The following is a 25,313-nucleotide window of genomic DNA, read 5'->3' as shown; positions in this document are numbered from 1 at the left end:
ATTCGTATGAGCCTTTAAACACGTCACACCTAACCCTTTAAATACCATGCCAATGATGAGGACGGTGCCCAGAAGAAGAACAGTCTCTGTTCGAAATATCGGCGGCTTCTGTCCTGATGCAACTCCCTTCCTATATATACATACTGTTCGTCTGTATATCAATGTATATAAAAAGTGCTTTCGGGTATTTACTGATAAGTTAGTTTACCTATGCATTTTCTTTAGTGTGTCAATTACAGTTTGCTTATCTCTCTATGTAAGTTGTATACCGCTAATACTGCCAACAGTTGCGGGGAACACGGGGCTTGTCAAGCTGTTCTGCACAGCTTTCTTCCCACCCTCTTCACGTCTAACGCAATGTAAATACATGTATTTAAAACCGGAACTTGAATTGGAATAAATGAAATGAAATGAAATGAAAAAATAATAATAATAATAATAACGCGGCATGCTCTAATATTTAGCCATTGTGTAACAGTGGGAGTTAACCTTTCGGTTAATTTTAATTAATTTTAATTAATAATTAATTTTAGAGCAAAAACAAGAAGACGCAAATGCGTTTCATAACGCAAAATTTTGGCTAGAAATTCCTGAAATTCTTCGCCAATATATGACTCCCAATGCATAAACTACGCAGAAGAAGAAAAAGAAAGATTGAAAGCGGAAAAAACTACACCGGTACCATACCAGTACGAATCTCTGCACCGGATCTGCTGTCCGGGACTTCCCTCGTACATTGTAAGCGCTATGTCGGCACACCTCCCCGTGAAGTCTGCCCAGGACGCATGGATCCCCCGAACAGCATCGCGCCATATCCGCAGGTATAGATCGCTGGGCAACAAAAACGCAAACAGAATGCCGACCGCCCCCCCCCCCTCAACCAGGGGAAACAAATACACTCTTAAAAATGAACTTCACCACATAGCACGCTCCTAGCCAACTATCATCTCGAATGATATCGATATCAGCCCTGATTTGTTGAAAACGGGAGGCGTACGCCTTTTTTGTGACACTTACGCTGTTCATAATTGTCACAGAAAAGGCGTACGACTCCCGTTTTCAGCAAATCAGGGCAGATAACGATATCATTCGAGATTATGGTTGGCTAGGAGCGTGCTATGCGGTGAAGTTCATTTCTAAGAGTGTAGAAGGCCTGATCAGCACCCGTGAATCCTTATACATCTACGAAAGGCCTGACTTTAGCACGGCGTAATATCGTACTGGTACAAATTTTGGTTAGCGCATATCTCTGCCTCTTCCAATACCTGGCCGGTGCACTGTACAGCACTTTCCAGCATAGCTGACGTCAGAGTTCGAGGTAACTCGTTACTGTAACTAAGTTCCTTGTCTCAGTAACTTGTAACTTAACTCGGTACTTTTGCGCCCTGGCAACTTTCAGAGAAACTCGTTTCTTTTTCAGGTAACTTGCCAAAGTAACTTAAGCCAAGTTCCAAGTTACTTTTAATTCGCTTTTCACTCACGTCCACATATTTTCTAGCTTTCTCTCGGGTTCCTTCATGGCATTTATTGCCATAAAACATGATATTCAATCACTGACAGTATTCTATTCAGGAAGTAAGAACCGCTGCCATTGAAATGAAGCTGAACCATTGTACGCCCACAGGGAGTTAGATGCAAAGCGTTCGAATTGTTGGACGTAAACGAAAACGATCTAAGCGTGTTGCACCTCTCCGCAGCCAACTCAAGGTGTAACTCAAATGCTCACGCGCGCTGCACCTGTGTAGTCCTATTTTGTGTCCGAGGTAACTTGGAAGTAACTCGTTCTTTTTTTTTAAGTAACTCCATAACTGCGAGTTACATTTCAGGCTGAAGAACTTCATTATTAACTAAATCACCTTTCTCACACAGTAACTTCACTCGTAACGAGTTCTTTTCGAAGGGTAACTTCTCGATCTCTGGCTGACGTGATAACCCTTCACATGGGACAGGTAGACCTTCTTCGAGAGTACTTTACGACTTCGAAGGACTCCCTATAGCATGGCGCGAGCCCCTGCCGCCGACACACGGCACAGCTCATCTCCCTTAAGTGTTTCTCTCAGCGCACGCTGCCGGAAATGAGGCGCTAGCTGTCCAGACAAGTACTGAGAGAGCAATAACACAAATTTCCGAGCAATAAATTGCAGTACACGCAAGAAAACACAACTCAAAGTCCCATCCGCTAGCAACAAATTGGTTAGAATGGCATTTCCAGTCTCGCGGCGGGTTCCGGCTACCTTCGTGCGAGAGTCATTGAGTTACCGCTGGTATTGCGTGTGATGAGGCTCTTATAAGTTTGGAAAACCGTTTAACGATTAATAATAAATAAGTTTTTTTAAAAGTATCGTCGTAAAAGTAAGTCGTAAGAGAATACACTTTTTTAATTTTCAATTCAATTCAGGTTTGTTTGCGTTACGTATCCACGTATAGATATATGCAGGTGAAGGAGGCTAGTGAGAGTTTTGCTCAAGTATATAAGTCGTAAGAGGGCATCCATAGGCTGTTCAAGGAGGTGGTCGACCTCCCCTTTTCCAAACAGGGACTATCCGTTGCCACATGCACTCTAAGAAAAAAAAAAGAGTAATTTTACTCCTTTTGGGAATTAAATGCATTGCCACAAAAAAATAGTCCCTTTCGGGAGTAAATGCACGGGAGTAAATGAATGTCACAGAGTGGAGACTGCACTTCACGCTCTGTTCTAAGAGGCCCAGGTACATAATGTGACATTGCATGCATGTGCACGCATGGTGTGCATGCATGAAACTAATTTGAATCAAACCGTCAACAGTGATTTATCGAGTGATATAAAATCTTGTGACACATACATAGGGCACAATTTGCGAAGAAAGACGCGCTAACTGTTTCTTACTGTGTGTGAGTGGAAAATTGCTAAGTTGGCTGAGTTATACGTACAGTCTTATGTCATCAAATTGACCAAGAGCACATATTTGCGTGGACTGTTGTATTCGGAAGATCATTTGTGAAGTTCAGTGAAAATTTGCAGTCCTGGGGAGTAAATGTCATGGTTAGGGGACTAAAATGGGGAGTAATTGGCAGCTTCGAGTCGTCTAGACTGCCCCCCCCCCAATTACTCCCCATTTTAGTCCCCTAACCCCGATATTTACTCCCCAGGACTGCAAATTCTCACTGAATTTGCAGTTAGAGTGTACCGGTGAACACAAACGTGAGGGCCTTGAACATATATAAAAAAACAAGAAAAACACTGTTCGGAAAGGTGTTCTTCTCCCGAAATTCGTTCACATTCGTTCGTGGTATTAATCTCACTCTATGCAGCCATAGACGTCAACATTATCCGTCTTTTCTATTTTCTACTCCCTTCGTAGCGTCACAGTAAGCAGATACAGCTCATCAGGGCCGCCGCAGCAAGATAGCAAAAGCCATTAGGGCAGAATGTTTCAGCGCGGGGGCGGACTAAGAAGTGAATTGGCCATTGCCACAAGCCCGTCTTCCGCTCGCAAGAAGGATGTCCAGAATCGGGGCCCAGCACTTCCGGGCCCCTGTCGTTGCGCCGGAAGTGGGAAGGGAGGGGACCGTACGTCTCCCGTCGACATCCGACAGCGCCCCCTGGCGCGGGCAGTCTGAATTACGAGTCGCGGACGCGGGCCACAATCGCTACCGTCAAGTTCCCATCTGACGCGGCCGGGAAAATGCAGAAAAAAAAAACGGACGTCTCCGATGCCACTTTTGTGCGTCTGCTGGAAAATACGCGGTGACTTATGGTGGCGCTGCAGTAATACTGCGGGTTAAGCGCGTTTATTGCGTCTCTGGGAAGGGAAACAATGTCTGGTACGAGCGTTCCGAAGTAATATCGGCGCAGGGAAGTGTTACGTTGATATGTGTACGCCACAGAAGTCGGATGCAGCCGTCGTCTATGATATAGGTACCTGAAACACGCGTGTACCGAATTGAGGATAAAATGTTATCTCTTTGTTTTTCTTTGTGTTTGTGAGTGTGTAAGGGGGTGAATGGGCTCGTTGGACATTATTTTCATAACTACGTGTGTTCACATCCCCGTACATGTTACTTTCACCCCCCAAAGGACATCGTTCCAAATCCTTCGAACGGCTCCCATTTTTGCTGTTGCTAGTCTGTTTAGAGCTTAAACCGACGCGAACAATCTCTTCGCATTAGGCTGTGGCGTTCTGCTTCGCTGGAACTAAACCGTCGTAATCCCATGGGAATTAGCAGCAAACCTTTTACTCAGTTCTCCGCGTAGTAAATGTGGTATTTACCTCTTTAACCCGCGCTTTGATAACGTCAGACATGCTCGTGTTTATCAGCGAACTGATACTAGGCTCATTGATGCGGCAATAGCCTAGAAATGCGAGGGTTATCAAAAATCTGTACTATACAATCCGTGACTACAATTATGGGCATTCGACACAAAGACGTCACAGCACTGTGCGTGAACGCAACACATTTTAGATTTTTAGAGGAAGCTATAACGCAAGCCCTCTCTTTCATGACACCATCGCATCAAGTTGCGGTGCATCATTTGACGGGTAACGACACATTTTACTTTCATTGTTTAATGTTTTGTATCGCGAGCCAGATGTGTCTCTAGGTGATGCGCAGACGCGGAATTGGTTCTTGCGCAGCTTAGGCACTACACAACCATCACGTACAAGGTGAGCCTAAAATGAACCTAACTGGTCGTTACGTAACACGTAACGCTCCTATTCTGACCATCTGTTTAGTGTACTTTAACATTCTCTGTTCAAGACGCAAGGTACCTGCACGGTACCTCCCCTCCCCCTCGCACACACACACAAAGGAAAGAGTGAAAAAGCGAAGAAATCCCCATTTTAAAAGTAAACACGTCATCTGTTCATGGAGTAGTATTTCACGGCAGCAACCCACAGGCAAACATCTCAACATCCCGTGTAGATGATATATCGATTGAACATGCGAGTTTGAGCAAACACGTCACGAGATACGGACTCGTGTAAGGTGCCACGACAAAGAAGAAAAATTAAAAGAAAAGAAGTTAGAGTACCTGAAGTCTGAAGTTGACTTGATGGCGTATACTTTTTCAAAGTCGAGCCACTGGTCGATGCAGGGTCAATATTTGCGCCTTGGCGCCGCGGAAATCGAACGTTTCTGACCATCCTCTCAAAAGTGTAAAGCTAGCGAGTCACACAGCGAAAAAGTAAAAAAAGTGGGAAAGCTCCAGCCTTTGAACTCTGATGGCGCGTAGCGTCGTTGTTCCTGTGCTTTTAAGTCCCGCGTATAAGACGCTCTCTAAGAAATGGGAAGTAACCGCGTTGCTGCCGTTGTGAGAGCTCGAGTGCATGTAGGTGTAGATAAGTATTGGGACGGGCATCTCGACGTGAAATGTTGTAAGCGTCGTAAGAAATGTCGTAAGTGTCGTAGGGTTCGTAGGAGACGGGCCAGTTTAATTGAAAGGAAAAAGGCTCGTTTGCGAAGTTGTTTACGTATCGTCACAGATGTTTGCGTCACGTTCAAACACGAAATAGTGGCAGGTTTCCACGGAGCCCTGCACAAGGCTGCTTTATATGTTAGAGGTGTACGTACGAGGATATGTGCGAAGTCGTACATCTGTCGGCACAATGCGTCGAGGGCCTTCGACGGACGTCAGCTTAAAGGAGCATGGAGGTGACCCCAAAAATATTTTTAGTTTTTTGCTGCAACGTCTTCTACAACAAATAAAATGAGCTGCTGCGAAAGAACGATGAGCGCAAGTAATGCGTGGTTCACACTACAACTTCTCTCCGTTGCGGTTACGGTGCGGATCCAGTGCGGAGGCGGCTGTCGTACGACACGCTGTTCAGACATATGCGTTCTTGATAAGTCAAACGCTTGAGGTTGACCAATCACGTCTCCACTCCAGCACGTCTCCATTCCACAGGCAGCCATGAACGAGCAACGTGATGTGGTCGGCGAAACTTTGATGTGTATTGAAGCGTATCTGCGTCATACAGAGCGCGTAAACTGGCCACTTGTTGTTCAAATGGCAGCAGCAGCGCTTCTGCTGAAAAGAAGGAAAAAACGACGACGACAGTGGGTTCGCCAAATACTACAGGAACGTGCCGTGCACGGGGAGCTTGCGCGGAGCGCGTTCGCTCATTGGTCAGCTGCATCTCCGCAGGTAGCCCGTACCGCATGGAGTTCGGTCGAGCTCAACTCTTGCGGTGCGTGTGCTTTTCGGAGTGCGTGCTTCGTTGTCATGACAACCGTGTCGCGCCGCATCCGTAACGCATGAAAATGCAACAGTGTGAACCAAGCATAACCCGGAGAGCACGCACAAGGCTCCGTTCCACGCAGCTTCAAAGAACGCTCTCCACATCCGAAGAGCGCCGGAGCGAAGCCGAAGATGGCGTGACGTACCACGGGCTACGGCACGTGGCCAGTGACGTCCAACGGCACAGCTGAAACATGTATAAGCGGCGCGCGAGCCGAGATGAAAAAACCAAGTAAAAAGGCGCCGAGCAGCTTCTACGTCACGCGGGGCTCGTGTCTCTCTCCCGCGGCTGCCGTTCTCCAGCTGTCTTTTGTAAAGTGTATTGCGCAGCGACATTACGCCGCAGATCGGAAATATTTTGCATGGTGACTCCTTGTGAACAGCTTCACAAATGAAGCAGGATTTCGAGTCATGTTAAGGGTCACTTCCATGCTCCTTTAAGCGTGAAAGAACTACGTTTAACGTGCATTTTGTTTAATGGGTGAATTTTGGGACAAGCTTTGGGACAAATTTTGGGTGCTTCCTGGGTGTCTTGTGCAATTGTTAGTTTCGGCAGATCGATACGTTACTCCTCGCTTGCTTTTAGTCAGTGTTGTGCGTAGCGGCACTACTTGTGGCGGCACTACTGTAATCGCTACTTTTTTCAGTAGCGGAGGTGTAACTCCGCTACATTTGTTATTTGTAGCGGGAAAGTAATTTCCGCTACAATTTTGAGTAACGGAACCGCCTCCGCTACCGCTACTTTTAAGGAAGAAAATAAAATAAATAAGACGCTAGAGTATACGTCCAGTGAACTCTCTGAGATGTCTGAGGTGAGATCATGTAAGCCCGACTCGAGAAGTCGAGCCGCGGGCGTTACTCAACCCTGAATCATAGGCCATCGGCGAGAAAGTAGCGGAAGGGCAATTGCGCTACATTTTTCTGGTGGCGGTAGCGCTATCGCGCTACATTCGTAAATTTGTAGCGCCGCTAGTATCGCGCTACTTTTAAATAGGGTAGCGGGTAGCGGTATTTCGCCACCTAAATTGAGTAGCGGGCACAACACTGGTGCGCACGGGCAGTCCCGGTGCGAGCTCGTCCTTCTGGGTGTCGCCCGGGTTTACCAGCCCGGTAAATCGCGCTGCATTCGTAAATTTGTGTGCCGCTAGTATCGCGCTACTTTTAAATACGGTAGCGGGGTAGTTGTATTTCGCTACCTAAATTGAGTAGCGGGCACAACACTGCTTTTAGTGACGGGAACACAACGTATTTAAACACATTCTTGAACATAACAACTATACTGCTGTTTGCTGTTCGCCGAGCTGCTATAAGTGCTCTGTGTCTCTGACATTTAGAATACCACACGGTCGTAGCACGTTGCTAAGTTGGGACTTTACAAGCACACAAAACTACACCAAGGATCAGCACTTTCCACATTGAACATGTCATGTGCTTCGTACTTTTAAGAATATTACAACATCTGCAGTCCAACATACAACCGCACATGCTTCCGACCTGGATTTTTTCACCGATCTTTCCCTGGATTTTAGTGCATGTTTTCCCGGCAGATGTCAGCGCAGTTCTCCCAAGAAGTGGACAAAGGACACATACTAACTCCCGGGACGGGATTTCTGGACGCACGCATGCACAGCCTCTGCCTAGTAACTCTGGTGATTCGTGTGCGCGCCTCCTCGACGGTCTGTCACTGTGTGTTAATCAAAATACATTCGTTGTTAATATGGGTGCTTTTTGTCCAAAAACTGATAGGGCCTGTTTTGTGTTCTCAAATGAAAGGGTCGTTTTTATTCGCAGTTGACACGCATAACGCCAACACTTTTTTATTTATTTTTTTATTTTTTGTGCCGTCACCGAATACAAAACAAAGATTCGATTTCCAAAACTGAATCACTGGAGTACCAAAACTTTCCGGGCAACAGTGTGTGAATACCCTCGGCTGCTTATAGTGTTCACGAAAAGGCTGGTTTCCGAAAGCGCTTGTTTTTTCGAACTTTTTTGTGCCGTTGTTCACGCGCCCCTATAACGGCGGTTCGACGCAGCCGATACCTCTCAAACTATGAAAGCAACGCACGGATAGATGAAAGCAACGCAGCGAAGGAATAGCAAGCCGTCCTTTCTGGCTGACCTTTCCTGTCAAAATAAATAGACGCCCCCCCCCCCCCCCCCCCGGGGTGCGTGTGTCTAAGGCGTGAACAATGAAAGCCTGCCTACCGGCACGCCGTATAAATTCAAAATCAGATGCATACGCTCTTAGATTGTTTAAGAGGCAGCTAAGGACGAACTGTCATTGAAAACGAGGGCTATTAACTAACTAACTAACTTAAATTAACTAACTCGAAACTATTACACTGTTCCGTGTCGCGACTGCTTCAACAGTAGGTCTGTAGTATTCACCGCAAATCCCGGATTTTTCTTTTTTTTTAAATTCCAGGATTTCGGGACGTGAAAAAGTAGCCGGGATCCCGGGATCTCAAAACTAATCCTAACGCCCCTCCCTACTCCACTCTCATTTTCCTTCTATGTCTGTACGACGCCACACACAATGTCCGCTAGATTATCCGAAACCGCTCAAGAGGCACAGCCAACTCACAAAAGTGTAAATTTACCGGAAGTACTCGGATACTTAATATGGAGAGCTTGTGGGAGTGCCATATACCGGTTCTCTTTCTGCTCGTTCCAATCGATGGGCATAGCTGAGCCAAATCGCGTGAGATAAGCTCGGAAATCCCCGAGGCGTTGCAGCCGAATTGGACAGCCATCAAAGTGTTCCACCTTCTCGGATCTTCTTCTCTACTGGCTGCCGTCTTACTTTCTTTTTCATCCGCGGGGCAGGAGTTCTTCAGTCAAGACACAGTCACACTAACCGTCGAGTGTTCGGTTACTGTGAAAACCGAAGAGGTCGCCGTTGAGTTGTGTGACGTTGCGTGCATCTACGGTGCATTTGCAATGGTTACCGTAGAGATCTCCCTGGTGTCGTTGGTCTGTAGCACGTAATCTTCGCGAATTTAAGAAATGCACAAGTAACAAAGCCGAATAAACTGACACGAATAAACCGACGCTTTTACCTTTTTACCGTTTTTTTGCTTTTCTTGCTCACGTAGGTTCTATTGCGCACGAATGAAGGTGGATCGCAGGACGCACGCAGGACGTACGGTGGACGCACGATGCACGTACGCAGCGGAATCGCTCGAAGAATGTACTTGAGGAAGACGTGCTGATAAAGGAATGCTGTTGCGCTGGCTCCATGAACTTCTGTTCTCTTATTATTCCGCGTTAGCACCGCGACGCAACTCTGGCTCTGGGTAATGTACATACGTATAAGCACAAGGAGAGAGCAGAGTGACTGGGAGGTAGTGAGGTTAGAATGCGTACTTAGCCGACGACTTCGGAAGAAACTGTGCCGACAAAAGTATAGTGGAAGAGGAATGGAAAACAGAAGATTCGACCCCACCTCCTTGCAGTCTACAACATGCCTCTACAACACACACGAGTGGATGCTTCATCCATTAGGTCACGCTCGTGGTCCACAAGGTCCATGCAGTACCTTTCTGTTACTATGTTTCCTATAGGTTCACTGTAACTTTTCTAACTGCACACACTATTGTTCGAAACAAACACAGTATGATAACATTTCGATAACGAGCTTCACAGAAGCATAGAAAGAAATCTTCACTGAAACAACTAAATGGCCTTAACTTAACCTTACAGTCTTCTCCTTTAACTTCTCGCAAGGCTTCCCGACAGGCAGAATAAAGAAGCAACCAAGCGCACACCTTATATATATATATATAGGCCGAATTCCCAACCCAATTACGTATGTCGTGCAGCCACCATCCTACCTACCGCCTGACAAAGCGAGCAAACTTTCGCCTCCCAACGTGAGGCCCCGTTTTCCACTAACCTACAAAGACGCACCATATACTAACACTAAGACTGTTTTACTTTTGATCGCATTAATCACCTACACACACAAAGAGAAAAAGAAAACGCGGCTGTCCCAGTTAACCTCACTCCGGCTATTGTCACCGAAGTTAAGGAGAACCAAGCCTCAAGGGCAGGGGGGGGGGGGGGGGGGGGGACAGCTCCCAAGGGAGAAGCTACATGAGATTGTGGTAGGCTTTGCAGACTGTGACAGTTTCCTAGGCGCTGGATGCGGTCCTGCTACTTTCTCCTCATCATTCTTTTTTTTCCCCATTCTCTTTGTAAACCGACGGTTCGCAGTCAATCATATGGTTACACTGCTACAGAGCTTACAACAGTGTATATTTCACACGTCTCCGGAAGGTTCTCGTGCTGGATTAGGTGGAAATCGCCGAGGGCGCCAGTAAGCGTCAGCAGCGCGTGAGCTTGTTAAGGCGACGCGAATTCAGGGGAAGCGATGCTGCATTTGTTTGATAGCGGAATTCGTTTCCAACTACTATAACAAGCCGAAAGTTTCGAGTCAGCACTTCGAGAAATCGCGTGAATTAAAGACCGATAAGACTTCGTGCTTTTTCGTGATTTGGTTCGATATTTTACGTTAATTAGCTTTAATTGTAAGTGCTTTCAACTCTGTGCTCGACAGGTTTTGAATTGATCTCATGGTATGCTGTTGGCGAACACTGGAAATATAACTGTTTTATTATTATTATTATTATTTTAATTCCGTGTTAGCACAGCGAAGCAACTGTGGCTATGAGCGGTGTACAGACGTGGACAGATGGAGAGAGCACAGCAGAAATGAGTGGGGGACGTGGGGTTAGTACGCGTAGTGGGTCGACTTCGGGAGGGGATACGAACCAGCGTCACCTCCCCGTCTAGGCGTGGAAAGCGATCAGTCTAACTACTATAGCACTGGAACTGGTAGTTATTATTATTATTATTGGGCATTCTGAAATTGTAAAACTCTGCCTGTATAAGCGGCGATCATGTGCTTCTTCCGCCATCAACGATACACGCCCAACGATTTAATTTAACGAGCACATATGGGTAAAAATAATGCTGCAGTGAAATAAATACTGCGCCCTAAAACAGGTTCCCCTGCCATAAAATGTAACACCTACGACCACCACTTAACAGCCCTGACCAAACAAAGCCTTATTTCGCTTGTTCTGACGCAATTCGTTGGTACAAAGCGAAACCGCACGAAGCTTTTTGTTTTCTTTTCTCAAAGACAATAAAAGACAGCGAAGAAGACCGTCAGCAGATAGGCCATGAGCGAAGAACTCCTCGGGGATCCATAAGGCAATCCAATCCAAAGCGGAGACCGCTCGGATCCAGCACATACTGGCCCATTTGGCCCGCATTTTTTGTTCCGGATATTTTATGGCAGCTTTGGCGAAATGCTCGTGTACGTTGTAAATAGGGTGTTAACCCACATATGCATGAATTGGTCTTGGGCGTTCAGATATATCGTTTTTGAGAGAAAGATTCGAAAAGTTGGAATGGCCTTGTGGGTGCGAAGAGAATCGATCGAGTATCGATGCCGATGTGTAACGGTTGTCAACGGCTCAACGAACAACTATGGAGACACTTGAAGAACGTAAGGTTAAAATACTGACGGAATGTGACGATGCCCACAGTGCGGTCGCAATGCAGTGCACAATGCAGTCACACATCATTGTTTGCGCCATTTGCTCTTCAAGCTGTTTGCATTGTGCACGTGAAACTACAGAATTGCTTTTGTGTAAAGAGTTTCCAATCGCGCAGAACGTTCTCGCCAGAACGGTGTCTCTGCAGGACGCCGGCGACGAACGCGCTGCTGTGTCATTCAAAGATAGATAGCTCATGGCGATATTAACGGTTTCCCAAGGTATATCTAAACTGGTAGCGAAAACAAGCGAGAATACCAAATCAGACCCATCGGCAAGGTGATCATCATGAGACGCGAGCGATCCTGGGTGTTGGTAGTAGAGATACGGTCGTAAAAAAAAAAGGAAAAGAAACTTTACAACATGGGCATGGCGTGTGTGTGTAGTAAGAGGTTATTCCTTATTCCAATGTAGGAAAAACTAATTATGCACTGCCTATTATTCATACTGCTGACGTCGCCTCTGACGTTTATTTATTTACAATCGTAGTAGTCCGCGCAACGGATGGATGGCGCTCACCGTCTCTACCATGGCGTCATTCTGAAGACGCAGGTTCCTAATGGGAGCTACGCTACCTGTTTAGATATACTTTCGGTTCTCTCCGAGGAGACGGGCTCGTAGCGCTCTCTCATTTTCGTATTATTTTGATTTAGTCGTACTGACCCTCTCTGCCGCAGCCAACCAAAATCTTCCGTACGTACCGAAAGAAAAATTGGACTTGGGGCTTTAAAGACTCAGGAGAGATTTTCTCTTCAGGAGATAAGGAAGATTTGATTGGCTTCGAAATGGGAGAGGATGATCAGTGACAAAACCAAAATAATAAGAAAATGAGCGCGCTGTACATGCACGCCTTCGGTCCCACGTCCGCGCTTATCATAGCCAGCTAATCTATCGCGGAATGATAGAGCAGAGTCTTCTCTTCGTCCGGAAAGATAAAAATGTGCAAGCGACGTGCTCGAACGACTGAAAGCATTTCATTTCAGGAAAGGTCCTTTTCCAGCCGTGTGTCCACCGGGAGGTTCCTACTATCATTATTTGGAATGGGACATGTTGCATTGGTCGTACCGGTACAAGCGGAGAGTGGAACATGGTTCAAAAATGAAATGAATGAGAAAGAGCTACACTGGATGACACACTTTACATGCACTTTGATTTCTCGAAGTGCATTGAAGTGGATTACGATTAGGTGGAAATCGCCTGTGGAATTACGTCATAGGTCACTTAAATACCTATTGCAAAGGCAGACTGCATGTACCTTTGTACATGAGATATTGGCGTCTGTCTCGTATATATTGGCGTCCTTGTAACATGTCATGGGCAACATCATTTGTGACGTGACGCAACATGCTTATAGGCAGTCAGAGAGAACGTGCTCTCTTGCGTTAATTAGGTTTTAGACGCTTTCTTATGACCGTTACTGACCGTTAAATATATCCTCTGGCTCTGTTCTAGCCTTCTAGGCAGTGGCGTAGCCACGGGGGGGCTAGGGGGGGCCACGGACCGACCCACGGAAATCGTGCAAATCCGAGGAGAAAATAATATATATATGGTGGGGCGGTGACAGTGTGACGATCGCGAAAGTTCTTACAGTTCATGGCGTCTAAGCAGCACTCTTAAATGGTTTTCAAAGTATGAGCTTTTCAAAATCCTTCCAATCTCGTGACACCGCCTCATTGGACATGACAGCCTATACATGTAATCGTATTGTGCACGTCCAAGTCAATTATTTTCGTTCTGTTTTTTTTTACCGCATTTTGCGGCGTGCACGAGTATGTGTATGTTGTCGCGCCCAGGATCAGCGGCGTGGGGGGGGGGGGGGGGAGTAGGGTGAGTCTTCGTATCGAGCTCCCCCTACCTTGGAGGTCTGGCTACGCCACTGCTTCTAGGACTCCCCTACTTAGTATGATTCTACTCTTTCTCTTTGTAATGTATGGTCAGAAACTGCCGCAGGCCCTGTTGGGGACTTTTGTAGTTAGGGACATGAAGAAGTCATTCTGCACGAGTTGTCAGTTCGCAGAATGGAGCCAACGAAAGAGGCGCGTTCACTCCCCTGGCCAAACCTTCGGACGTTTTTCGAATATGTTTTGGAAGCCGATAATAATATTTCAGTCAAATGCAAGCTTTACTCACCCAAACATGAAGCTCCAATAACAAACACCCCCAAGTATGAGTGGTATAGCCCATAACGCTCTCTCCTTATAGCTCTACTTAGCGCAGAACAGGGTGGCTCTGAAACTGCTCTGCTAGCCGTCGCCATGTTCAAGGTAGCCTTGCAGCAAGCTGTACACAGTAGCCTAATCAAATACAGCCGTTACTGGTCCGGCGAGCGTCAACATGAACATGTCAGCATGTCAGATCTCAAGTAAACGGTGCCACGCGTTCTTGTAATGCTCTAACTGCCCGTAGTAAGAAGAAACGCTAAGAAGTCCAACTATACCACACTGAAGAACACACGTATATGCAAAGTCTACATAAACTTCCCTGCGCTTCCCGCGTGTGGCAGGAGAAAGCCTGCTGATTCGATTCTAGCACAAAAAGATACGCATAATAACAACTTACCGATAACCCTTGCCGTCACAGCAATGACTTTTCACTAACGCGTTCGTTGTTTCAGTCATTTCAACATAGCAGCACGAAAAACGCTCCGAAGAAACACACGCAGAAAGCAAGATACCATTTACAAACAATAACACGAGGCACAGTGTTGCTAGCAAACCGGTTCGCTTCGCTCTAGAGTAGGCAATAAAACGTAAAAAAAAAAAAATGATGCTCTGTCGTCGTCGTCGTCTACGAGATAAGATAGGACGGTGAATCAACCGGGGATTGCCACTTGCTATCTTCGCGTGATTACGCTTTTTTTTTTTCTTTCTTTTTTGGGCGTCTTCCGGACTCGCCATTTCAAAGCTTTGGGGTTTGCACCATAAGTAAAGGAGACCGAGACTGTTATCAACTGAACCAAATTGACTCACGTTGGAAATCCTCTGAGAAAGAGGATTGCTCACTGGGTTCGCTTGGCAAGTACTTGGAAGTTATTCGTGGGTTCAGGGTATTCTTAAGCTGGGCGGTTAGGATTTGCGTCAGTTCGTATCAGAGACCTATCCGGTGGCGAACACTGGGGCAATGGCTGCTGCTGTTGAACTCGAACCATACAGTACAACATCGCAGTGGTGCACCGCGGCGACTTCTTTACGCACGTAACTGTCTATTCACACGAGGGACATCCTCACAGAATATTCTAGCGGAAGGAAAAGCGAAAACACTGCTAACAGAGCAAAAGTTCCGTCCCGTGTTGTGTTGAGCATTCACACGGTGCAGAATACCGGGAGTGGCGTACTGCGCATTTTGCAGAAGACACTTAGCAGACGACACCGTCAGCGTCTTTTCCTGTCGTCTGCTACGGAATATCTCGTGGCTGTGTCGCAGGATATTCCCCAAGGTTAGCAGTGTACGTGAAGAGACGACGTTGAGCGCTCGCGCTTACGTGACAGCAGATAGCTATGACTTTTTTTGCATCTTCCACTTCCGGGGGAGTGTCCCTCGTGTGAACACACGGTAAAGGCGATATTCAGTAGTGGTTGTGTAAACAGGCTTTTGTGCCAACACTACCTAGATAGAGAAAGCCTGCTTACTCGTCGACGTGACGTAACAATTAAGAGTAAGCCAATCAGGATCGTGTTTTCAACGGCCGTAGCCAATCACGAACGTGCTTTCAGCGGTCGTAGCCATGGAGACGAACCACCGTCGTCTGCGAGAAGTGACTGAACGTCCCCGCGTACTGAATTGGAAAACTTGAAAACAAAGCTGAAAACGGTCCCATATCTTTCTCAGGGCTGATTTTCTGGAAAGCGTGTCGCACTTTTTCTCTACAGATTCAGGTCTACAGCTTCCAAGTTAGCTGCAATCATTTGCGAGTTCTTGAATTCGCAGAACGGCGAATCGCTGTAGCAGACGAATTCTGACTATATATGTCCACGTAGCGAAGGAGGCAATAAGCAGGCCTTTTGTATCTAGGTGGCGTTGTCTGTGCCCATTTTTGGGTCCGTATCCAACAGACTTCGATGAAACATCGCATGGGTCAACACCGGCTGTGTAGAGATGAGGTAGGTGTCATCGAAGGAGTAACCACAACTCACCTCAATGAAAAATTGCGAAAAATGGCAAAAATGGCACTCTCGATCCTTCACGCACCGGTTTCATAATCGTAAAGTTTTCCCATGTAAATAAAAAGGCAAAAATAAATAAGACCACGTCACACCAGCATTATACATCCATTAGCCATGGCCTATTAAATACGTGAATTTATTTGAACATCAAAGAATGTACAGAGAGTCGCGAAACGTCGTCTTCATTATATGTACATTTCCATCTCATTTTGGCAACTTGGGGCGAACGTGTGACATCACGTGACTCTGAGCCGACGAATCGCGTCGGCGAGATGAGTGTACACACTAAATTAGCAAGCTCCTAAAATCGGACGCATGCGATGACGCGCAGAAAAGTCTGCAAACAAGAAAATGTAAAGGTGACCCGTATTGCGCACTAAGTTGCCAGAAGTAAATACTTTTATTTATTTTTTTTCGCCGAGACGATTGCTGCACTTGTCCTCTCTTGTGTGATGCAAATATATGAAGCCATTTACAAAGCAGGCCAGACAAAAAAAAAATGGGTTGCATGAAAATAGGCGTTCATTACCACAAGCGACTTGGTTGGTTCCAAAGAATGAAAATACAGAGACTAATCAGAGCAGCGTGCTTGCTCCGCTGAACAAGTGAAGTTCATTAGCGAGCCCATTTTATTTACGGCTTTTTGTTTCGCTGCTTATGCTGAATCGCTGTTAGACATGGTAGGTGAACAGGAGAACAAGACGCAAAGAAGTAAGGAATTTTTGTCGCTGCCTGAGCAAAGCATCACCACTGTGAGCACGTATTCATTGAATGAAGAGTCGAATTCAGGCTCGTTTGGCTGCGTATACGACGCAGGGAATAAAATTATGGCTTTACAGATATGGACGCATTTCAGTGTGGACTGGTTTATTTAGTGTTAATTCCTTTCGTTTGAGGGAAACGTTATTAAATTACTACACATTTACGTGTTTCTTGCAAGGTTACAGCCCAATGTTTTTTTAATGTGGTTTAAGATTGGACAAATTGTGACATCCGACGGCACGGGATGATTGTCGGCTTTCGCACAGCGTGAGTTTGCTCGAATTTGCTTTGCTTGTCGGTTTGTTTTGGTTTAAGAAAGAAACAAAAACCTCAGCCATCGTAATTGCTTTTCTGAAACGCACTCCGCTTTTCCACGCGTGCACTTCAAGAAGAAACAGAGTATGGGAGATGTCTATGGCAGTTGTAACAGGCGAAGAACAAAAAAAAAACTTTATAAATGACATTTGAAACCTGGACTAGAAAGCACACACACAGTCACACCTTCTGTACATTCCTTCGTGACAAAGGGAGCGGGGAACAGAAAATAACAATAGGAACATTTCACATGACCAGCTTGCAAGTACGCCGACAACACAACGAGTAACCAGCAAAGGCTGTGAACAGCTGTGACCGACACGGTGGTTTAGGATGGCAGGGAACGTCGCGTTCTTCTTTCGAAGTTCGGGACAAGAAACAGAAATGTAATACTGAGAGAAATGAGTGGATGGCGGCTAGCTCGGCAAGATTCATATAGTGCAAGAAAATCTTGAGCTTGAGGACACGAGCCTTCGTGTGCGCGTCGTCTTTTACGTGTCCTCAAGCTCAAGGTTTCCTTGAACTATGCTTTGTAATATCATTAGGATGTTTCGTTCGGATGTCTTTTTACGTCAAATGCTGAGACAAGTACTATCCCTGGCCTTACAAAAAAAATAAATAAATAAATAAATCCTAGCGTCACCGGTATACGCTCACAACCAACACATATGACCTACATATTCCACCAGCGTTAACGCTTTCACCGGTGCAGTTTGCTCCAACTTTGACTCAAGCCCAATTGATCGATTTATCGATGATTCAGCGAGACGGGAACACCTGTTGTAGTGCTGCACGTCTGATAGCACAGGTAGGCTTTCATCGACGCGTTCAGGTAGACAAAACTTGAAAGCGTGAAAGAAAGAAAAAAGATCCCGTGTTGCCCTCTAGAGACTGGTGCAAAGTATCAGAGAGCAAATCTTTCAAGTTGAGGACTCAAGTGCAAATCTGGCAACTCTCGTTGCAGACGCTGAAGTGCTCCTCATAGCAACCGAAAAAGAATCGAAGGGTACTCGAATCATAGGCGCGATCAATAGCGTGTGAGATAGTAGCCTTAGCTTCAATGTTCTTCTCTTCTGAACAACTCTGAAGAACAACTTCTCCGATGCTTGCACCACTGGCTCCGTTATCGCTTACTGATATTTCCCCAACAACACCGGACGACCTCAGCATGTACGAATAATGTCCCAACGGATTCGCACGTCCTATGGATATCTGAGGGATATCCATCGGACGTACGAACTCGTTTGGACGTTATTCGTACATCTAAAGGATATCCGGTGTTGTTGGGGTTACGTTGAGCTGTATCTGTGTTAAATACTTCGGACATCCCCGCTTTGTGATCATTTCTCTTGGGAACCGTTCCCACCCGACGGCCTCCGGATGTAACTCTTGTTCGTTAATATGACATCTCGTTTATATGACAGTGACTGGTATTTTCAGCACAACTAGGAGCGAACACTTTACCCTCGCTACTATGACCTTCGGTCACTGAGCCGGCGCTGCGGTTCTTCTGACCTATAACGGCAAAAACGCGGGCCCGCTGTAGTGGTGATTCGTGACGCCACTGTGTGACGTGCTTAAAGGAGCACTGTCATTGGTCACAGGGTCACAGTGAGCTGCTGCAGTCATACGGCATTCATCGACCATGTCTGAAAACAAGGGGAATAGAATAAATTCCCAAGGGGGAAAAATAATGAAGGAGCGGACATGTGTCAGATTCAAGACCATGCACCCAGCGGGATCTCGCCCAGTGGACACAGAGAGAGAAAGAGAGAGAGAGTGAGAGAGAGAGTTATCCCAGGGTATAGTACGACCTACGGTATCCACGATCCAGCTTACGTAATTTTCTAAATTTCGAAGCTTACTTAAAGGGGTACGGTACGACTCGCAACACGTGGTGTTCGTCATTATGACAATTCGCTTTATGACCAAAATTTGCGGGAACGGCCGTGGTCATAATCACGAGCTTCCACTTACATGTTTTTTTGCAATGTGCCATTCCTGGTTATCTTCTTTTCTCTCGGGCCAAATTTAGCTTCTCTTCTCACTGATTTAACGTGAACATTCCGAACATTGCTCTATTGCGTTAGTATTTAGACTATGATCAAGCGAGCTGCCAATCGATGTTACAATGTCTTAATAAAGGTATCCCGCATAGGTAAATAAAAAATGAAACTAAAGAGGAAAATACATTGCGATAGAACGACCTAATGACTGCTTTGATGGGACAACGTGAGTGCTACAGGCGATTCGCTGAGGTGGTTTTAGTTGGAATTACTGCCATTTTAACTAGCATAACAGTAACTAGGATTAAGTACAATGAAACCCACAAGTAATAGGTTAATTAAGTAATTAAGGTGTAGACACGATATTCAGGCGAATTTCTTATATTATTATTATTGATGCGGCGAATAGCACTATAGGGATAGCCCCAATTTCTCTCAACGTCTCATTACACGAGAATGAACCAATGAGGACAACACAATTTAAGCTCATAACGTCCGGAAATTATTTGGATTTAGTGGAGTTGAAATTAATTTTCTTTCGTAAACCCGTCCATGCTGGACGCTAGTTAGAGGTGTCATATTTTATTTCGAGAGAAGGCCGTGCCGAAACCTTCACACTATTAAATAACTTTCACAATCTTTGTGCAGCCCGCAAGAGGGTGCACGTAACTATGCGCTCCAATGGGCTCTCAGCATGCAATGCGCCTATCCATTATAAAGGCCATCAGACCGTTAGATGGTTAAGATTATTATACTAAGAATAGCACGCTATATCTCTGCTTAGCTTGAGACTGCAGGGTCCAACATGAAACATTTAGTGATGCAACGCTCGTGGACATTATTGAACTAGTGTTCATGTTAAAGCTATTAGAGATATTGCTAGTCATGTCGTCGTCACCGGGAACGAGGCTTCTAATGAACCTGAGCATGTCAAGGAAGAGAGGACGTTCTTCAGAAGCAAGTGCATGTTTGCACGGAATCTCTTCGAATAACATTAAAGACGTCCAGATCCGTTCATATGTATTGCTTCTTCTTTGAAAGGAGCTGAATCGCAAGATAGATCTACATTCCTCGTGTAAGATGAATTGGAGAAAGAAGGCACGGAAGCAGATCATGATAAATGAAATGTATAGTTTCTGTAGCATGTAGTTTTCGAGATTGCATTCGCCTCTGTTTGGGAAACGTGCTTTGAAATACAATCGGGAACCTGAAGCAGATGCGTTTAATGCGGAAAGGAAACAGGCTGCGTAAAATATTCTTTAGAAGAGCACCAGAGCTATTAATAGCAGGAGGTAATTGTAATCATGAACAGTACGAGTGTCATCAAGAGTATAAAGCTTTTGTAGTTGAGACGATGGAGGAAAACTCTACCATCGTTTTCGCAACAGATTCGCGAAGTTTCGCTATTATGTTCACAATAATTATGCCTAATGTGTCTGATTAATCGTTAATTGTTCTTCTGTAGACCGTACAGTGCCAATTGCTGCTATGGACACGCAGAAACAAAATACCCACAAATGGTAGTACGCTTCGAGAAAAAAAAAAAGCTAAGCTATTTTAATTTAACTTTAGAACAAGTACCCAACAAGAGGCTTATGCTAATAGCGACAGTATGCTACGTGGCCCTTATCGGCCAGTCCGGAAACTTTGCGTACCAGATTCATAATGAGTGATGGGTTTCCGCTAACAGAGGGAACAGGCGAAAGAGTCTGCAATCGATAAATTGGAAAATCCGTAGATAAAACAAAGCCAATAACTATGGGAAAATGTACCAGTGCTCAGGAACACAGCAAAGGCTAAGGCGCTCTATGTTGCTGTAACATTTTCTAAGCTCGTGAAGACGATTAAGATATATTTGTTTGTCGATTGATCATGGGAGGCCTTTTACTCTACCCCGATACCGGCAGGTTAGCGAGGATGGGATTGGTACACTCGTCACTTCAGGCAGAACGTGATTTTTAGGGTAGCAGATTGAAGAGAATGTTTGCTTATTTGCGTAAATGAATGGTAACATAATTTTTGATTCTTGTAAAGTAACAAAGCGGGATAAGCAGAGAGGGCGCTTCGCAGTCCTGAGTGACGAAGGTCACGCGAAATACGATAGCAGTCGCACAGCCTCAGCCTCTCTGCACAGTTCAATGTGACGTATACGCTATTGGTCTGCGATCTACAACAACAACAACAACAACAACAACGAAGAATGAATGAGAATAAATAAATAATGAAGGAGAAGTGAAGTTCAATAAGTGAAGGAGAAGTGATAATGACATGGGATGTTTCCCAAGCAGCACAGCGTTGTGTGCGTTTTAAGCTACCTAAATGTCATTTATGTCACGATATGACAGAGCACTTTATACTGTTAATTGATTATCCTATTCATTCGTGAAAGCGCACCAAAAGTGGGTCACGAACTCGCACCCTCTAGCTTCCGGTAAGAAATTCTACCTTTCGCAATACTACTAACTTTCTGATAAACGCATCAGCCGTTGCTCAGATACACAAGTTGACTCTCCACATATTGTGTCTTGGGCATGGGTTCATATCCCACTGTTGGTGCATTTTTAATCCAGTAGTACTCTTTAATTGCAAATGAGAATTGTTGTCGTCATCCCTCTGTGTATCATTTTCCTCAGCTGCTACTACGCTTATCATGTTCCAATTCAAAGTGTGTCACACGTGTGTTTATTTTATCAAGTTTTTAGTAAATTAGAGAAAGAGCAGCCAGCTCTCGTCATCATCGCCAAAGCATCCTTTAAACTAAAATATGAAGGGACAAACTGTAGCCACACGTTTATCAATGCATCTAAGGAAGGCCTCTTCCGATATAAAGTGTGGCAGTTGTATGTCTACTTTCCCTGTAACTTTCTCAATAGAAGTGCTCCGTATTCCAGTTTGCTGTATTGGATGGTGTATGCCTGCTAATCGTCGAAACAGATTATCATGAGCACTACTGCTGTGCTGTGCCAGCTCAAATGTATTATCGTTATTCTGCTTTTTGAAAGAAGACTGTCACCTGCTTTGACGTGCTTAGTAGGACAGTATTCCATTTCACCATATTACTGCCAGCAATGGGGGTAGAGTATGGCCCCCTGGCGATGAAACTCTCCAATCATCATCATTCAAATAAAGTTGCTGTCTGTTGCTTAGTTGGTTTCATTTCAGAGTTCTCCGTTGGTGTCGTCCCAAGATAGAGCTCGCCTTAGCTCTATGTCTTTTTGTACGCTAAAGATATTGGGGTTACTAGATGTTCTCATTAGTACAAAACTGCATTAGTGCATATTTTAGGTTGCAAAGTGTCACGAAACAAATACTTCGAAATTCCGAATGAAGTGGCGGAGCATAACTACATTCTGAGGCCTGTTACTCGACGACTGGACATGCTAAAAGAAACTTGGAAAGAGAAGTGGTCACTAAAAAATATTATACGAAACAGAAATACTGAAACGTATGAGTACAAGAAACTGCACTTCAAGAGCTGTTCAAGTATCTTTTGTAGTGACCACTGTTCTTTCTGTTATTCCACTTTTCTTCTACAAATCACCCCATTGAAATGCTAATAAAATAGAGCACCCATTAGACATCACATAGTATGAGAACTAAAATACCTTATCTAATCAATGCAGAATGCACTGAAGACAAGGACTGACATGGGCATCAGTACGTTCTACCATCATCAGTTTCAACTAACATGCTTTACACCTTCTAGCACTCCCTGCATAATTAGTAAGAGACAACAGCAATGTTAGAGTAAGAGAATGACGAAAGAGCAAGGTTAGTACAGTCACAGCTGTTCACACAAAACTGACAAGACTTACAAACCCTGAATTCTCATCCCATCGTGCAAACAAAGCAAACTAATACTGAAACTACAATGTACGTTTCCTGTAGAGTGTTTCTACGAGGATGATGAAATGAGTGAAGTCAATAAATAAGTTAATCAGTAACGGCTTCAGAGAGGATAGCATCATTTCATTGCACAATGAGATATATGCAACACAAAAAAAATGAGGGTGTCTGACAACTTTTTGTGAAATTTGAATCTCAACTCATTGCATCGAATGACAAAAAGAGGCATCAGGAAGAACCCTTAACATGATTCATTGGTGTTAAAAAAAATGGTGAGGCCGGAAGAATGGCATAAAAGAAAAACAAGTGTTGCTTTGAGAAGAAAAATTCATTAAAAGAAAACTTAGACATGCAGACATTGTCAGAGGGAGCGATACACTGAGAGAACTATCACAATAAGTCAGAAATCTCTTAGACAAAATATTAGCAGCACAGAAGGCACTCTATTTAATGTAGGTATGGATAATTTTTATCCGTGCATATTTTTTTTTCCCCTTTTTGATTCCTTAACGATGAAAGTATAAAAAATCTCGATGATCCGCTCAATTTCAAGAGAGCTGACATTAAGGATTCTTCCTAGAGCCCCCAATTTCTTGGCAAATGTGATATCCCAATGAGCTCCTTCATATAACAGGCCATTAAAAAATGGTAGTGAAGACCCCACTTACCCTTGTAAACACTTCTCAAGTCTTATCTTTCACACATTGCAACAGTCGCGTTTCCAACTTCAATTGTATTTGATTTTTTTTTTTCTCTCGAAACAAAAGTTAAAACTTTGTACAAACGTAAATACGCGACTAGACGTCTTCCGGGCTAAAAGAAAGAAGAAAAAAAAACAAAGAAAAAAAAAACACAATGCGATCTGCAACATGCAGACGACACATGTAGGTAACCACCACGAAAATAACAGCGAGCCATCTGCCGTAGTTCACAGAACGCTGTACAAATGTTTGTCCGAGTTTCAACACAGCCTGCAGAAGATAAACACTGGAGCAGCAGCAGCAGCAGCAACGTATAACAATGTACTGTCTGTATCAGCAGCAGAGAAGCGATGCTGGCTCTCGTGGCAAGACTGCAGGGCAAGGAAGATGTTACGAGCATAAGGCAGTTCTTGCACTGTGAGAGTTCAGTAGTGAAGTAGATCTAGCCGGCAAGCACACATATATCTCTTGATTGGTGTTTGGCTTTTGTTCGTCAACAAAATCATAAGTAAGGCTGAAGATTCACTTTCAACGAACTTGGCCTTTTTTTTCTTTTCCAGAAGTTTTCTTTTCTTCACACCACTTCAGCAGGGCCTATGAGGGAAATGCTTAAGTGAGTGAATTAAACATAACTCTGTGTGAATGGAACACAACACCTCCCTCTGTGGTCAATAGGCTCCGCAGTACAGTGGTTGAAGCTTACAGAAATCCCAAGATGACAGGATTTTTCGTTTTTGAAACACTAACTGGCTATTAGACATGCAAAATATGTGTTATCAAACGTTTAATTTGGACAGCTTTGTTACAAAAGTGAAGACTAGCCCTGTGACCAAATAGCAACGAGCTAGACAGGTCGTCCACGTCATACGAATGAGATATTCAGGCATTGTAATGCAAGCTTGGCCTATGAGCGCTGAACAGGGTCAATAACCTCCACATCCCTCACCAATGTCTGTGGTTCTTCATGCCATTTATTGAATTTTTGAACTATAGTGAGCTACTTTTTGAGCGGTCATAATCTCTTACAACATGTGTTGAGTGGAAGCTGAAGAGAATATTATTGGGTGCAATAACAATAGCAACAGCTCATCTGATTGACATTTTGTGAGACTTTCTAGTCCCTCGTTTGTGAAGAGTGTTACCACTAGTTCAGGATGTTTGTCTCCCGGATCCCAACTACAGGGTTTTCTCCCTCGTTCTATTTATTTCTTTATTTCTTTTTATTTATTTCGACTAACTGCGGCTATGTGGTCTGGGGTAGCCAGTCTGACTTTGTCGCGACTTAAATCCCCTTTTTTTTCCTTTTTCTATCACATCACATCACGCAATAACAGCACATGTATCGACACAGAACTGCGTTACACATTTGTGCAGTCATGGCTCCCAGGTTTTATGTGTGCCATTATTAGGTCCCATAATATGACACGCTGTAATGTCAAGATTCGACGAAACCTGCCGACCACTCCATCCAACCATTACGGCAAAAGGATAAGATGTGATGCCTGAAAATCTGTACTGTTCTACCACCACATTTCACCACACCAATTTCCCTCACACAACTTATCATCGTAACTCCATGTCAGATGTTCTGCGGGCCAGAAAGCGTGCTTGGGAACCACTGTCCTGTGTAAGGCCCTTTGGGTAGTCATTTTACAAATGTACCTCTAAAGTTCGATGGGCAACCTGTTAATTTGAAAGCAACAAAATATATGCCCATATCTACTGCATATTAT

At 44.7% G+C, this 25,313-nt stretch overlaps 1 protein-coding gene across 7 annotated transcripts in view; it reads right to left on the bottom strand.

Moving 5' to 3' along the window:
• Positions 1 to 16,067: 16,067 nt before the first annotated feature.
• Positions 16,068 to 25,313, bottom strand: part of LOC135389010 (cell adhesion molecule 4-like) — a 596,648-nt gene continuing 587,402 nt past the window's right edge. For all 7 annotated transcript variants that reach the window (XM_064618918.1, XM_064618920.1, XM_064618919.1 and 4 more), the window contains one exon: positions 16,068 to 24,174. The gene's annotated coding sequence lies outside the window, so the exon portion shown is untranslated. The remainder of the gene's footprint in view (positions 24,175 to 25,313) is intronic.

The sequence above is a fragment of the Ornithodoros turicata genome, chromosome 3 (genome assembly GCF_037126465.1).
Source record: "Ornithodoros turicata isolate Travis chromosome 3, ASM3712646v1, whole genome shotgun sequence".
Lineage (NCBI taxonomy): Eukaryota > Metazoa > Arthropoda > Arachnida > Ixodida > Argasidae > Ornithodoros > Ornithodoros turicata.
This window is presented reverse-complemented; position numbering and strand designations above follow the sequence as displayed.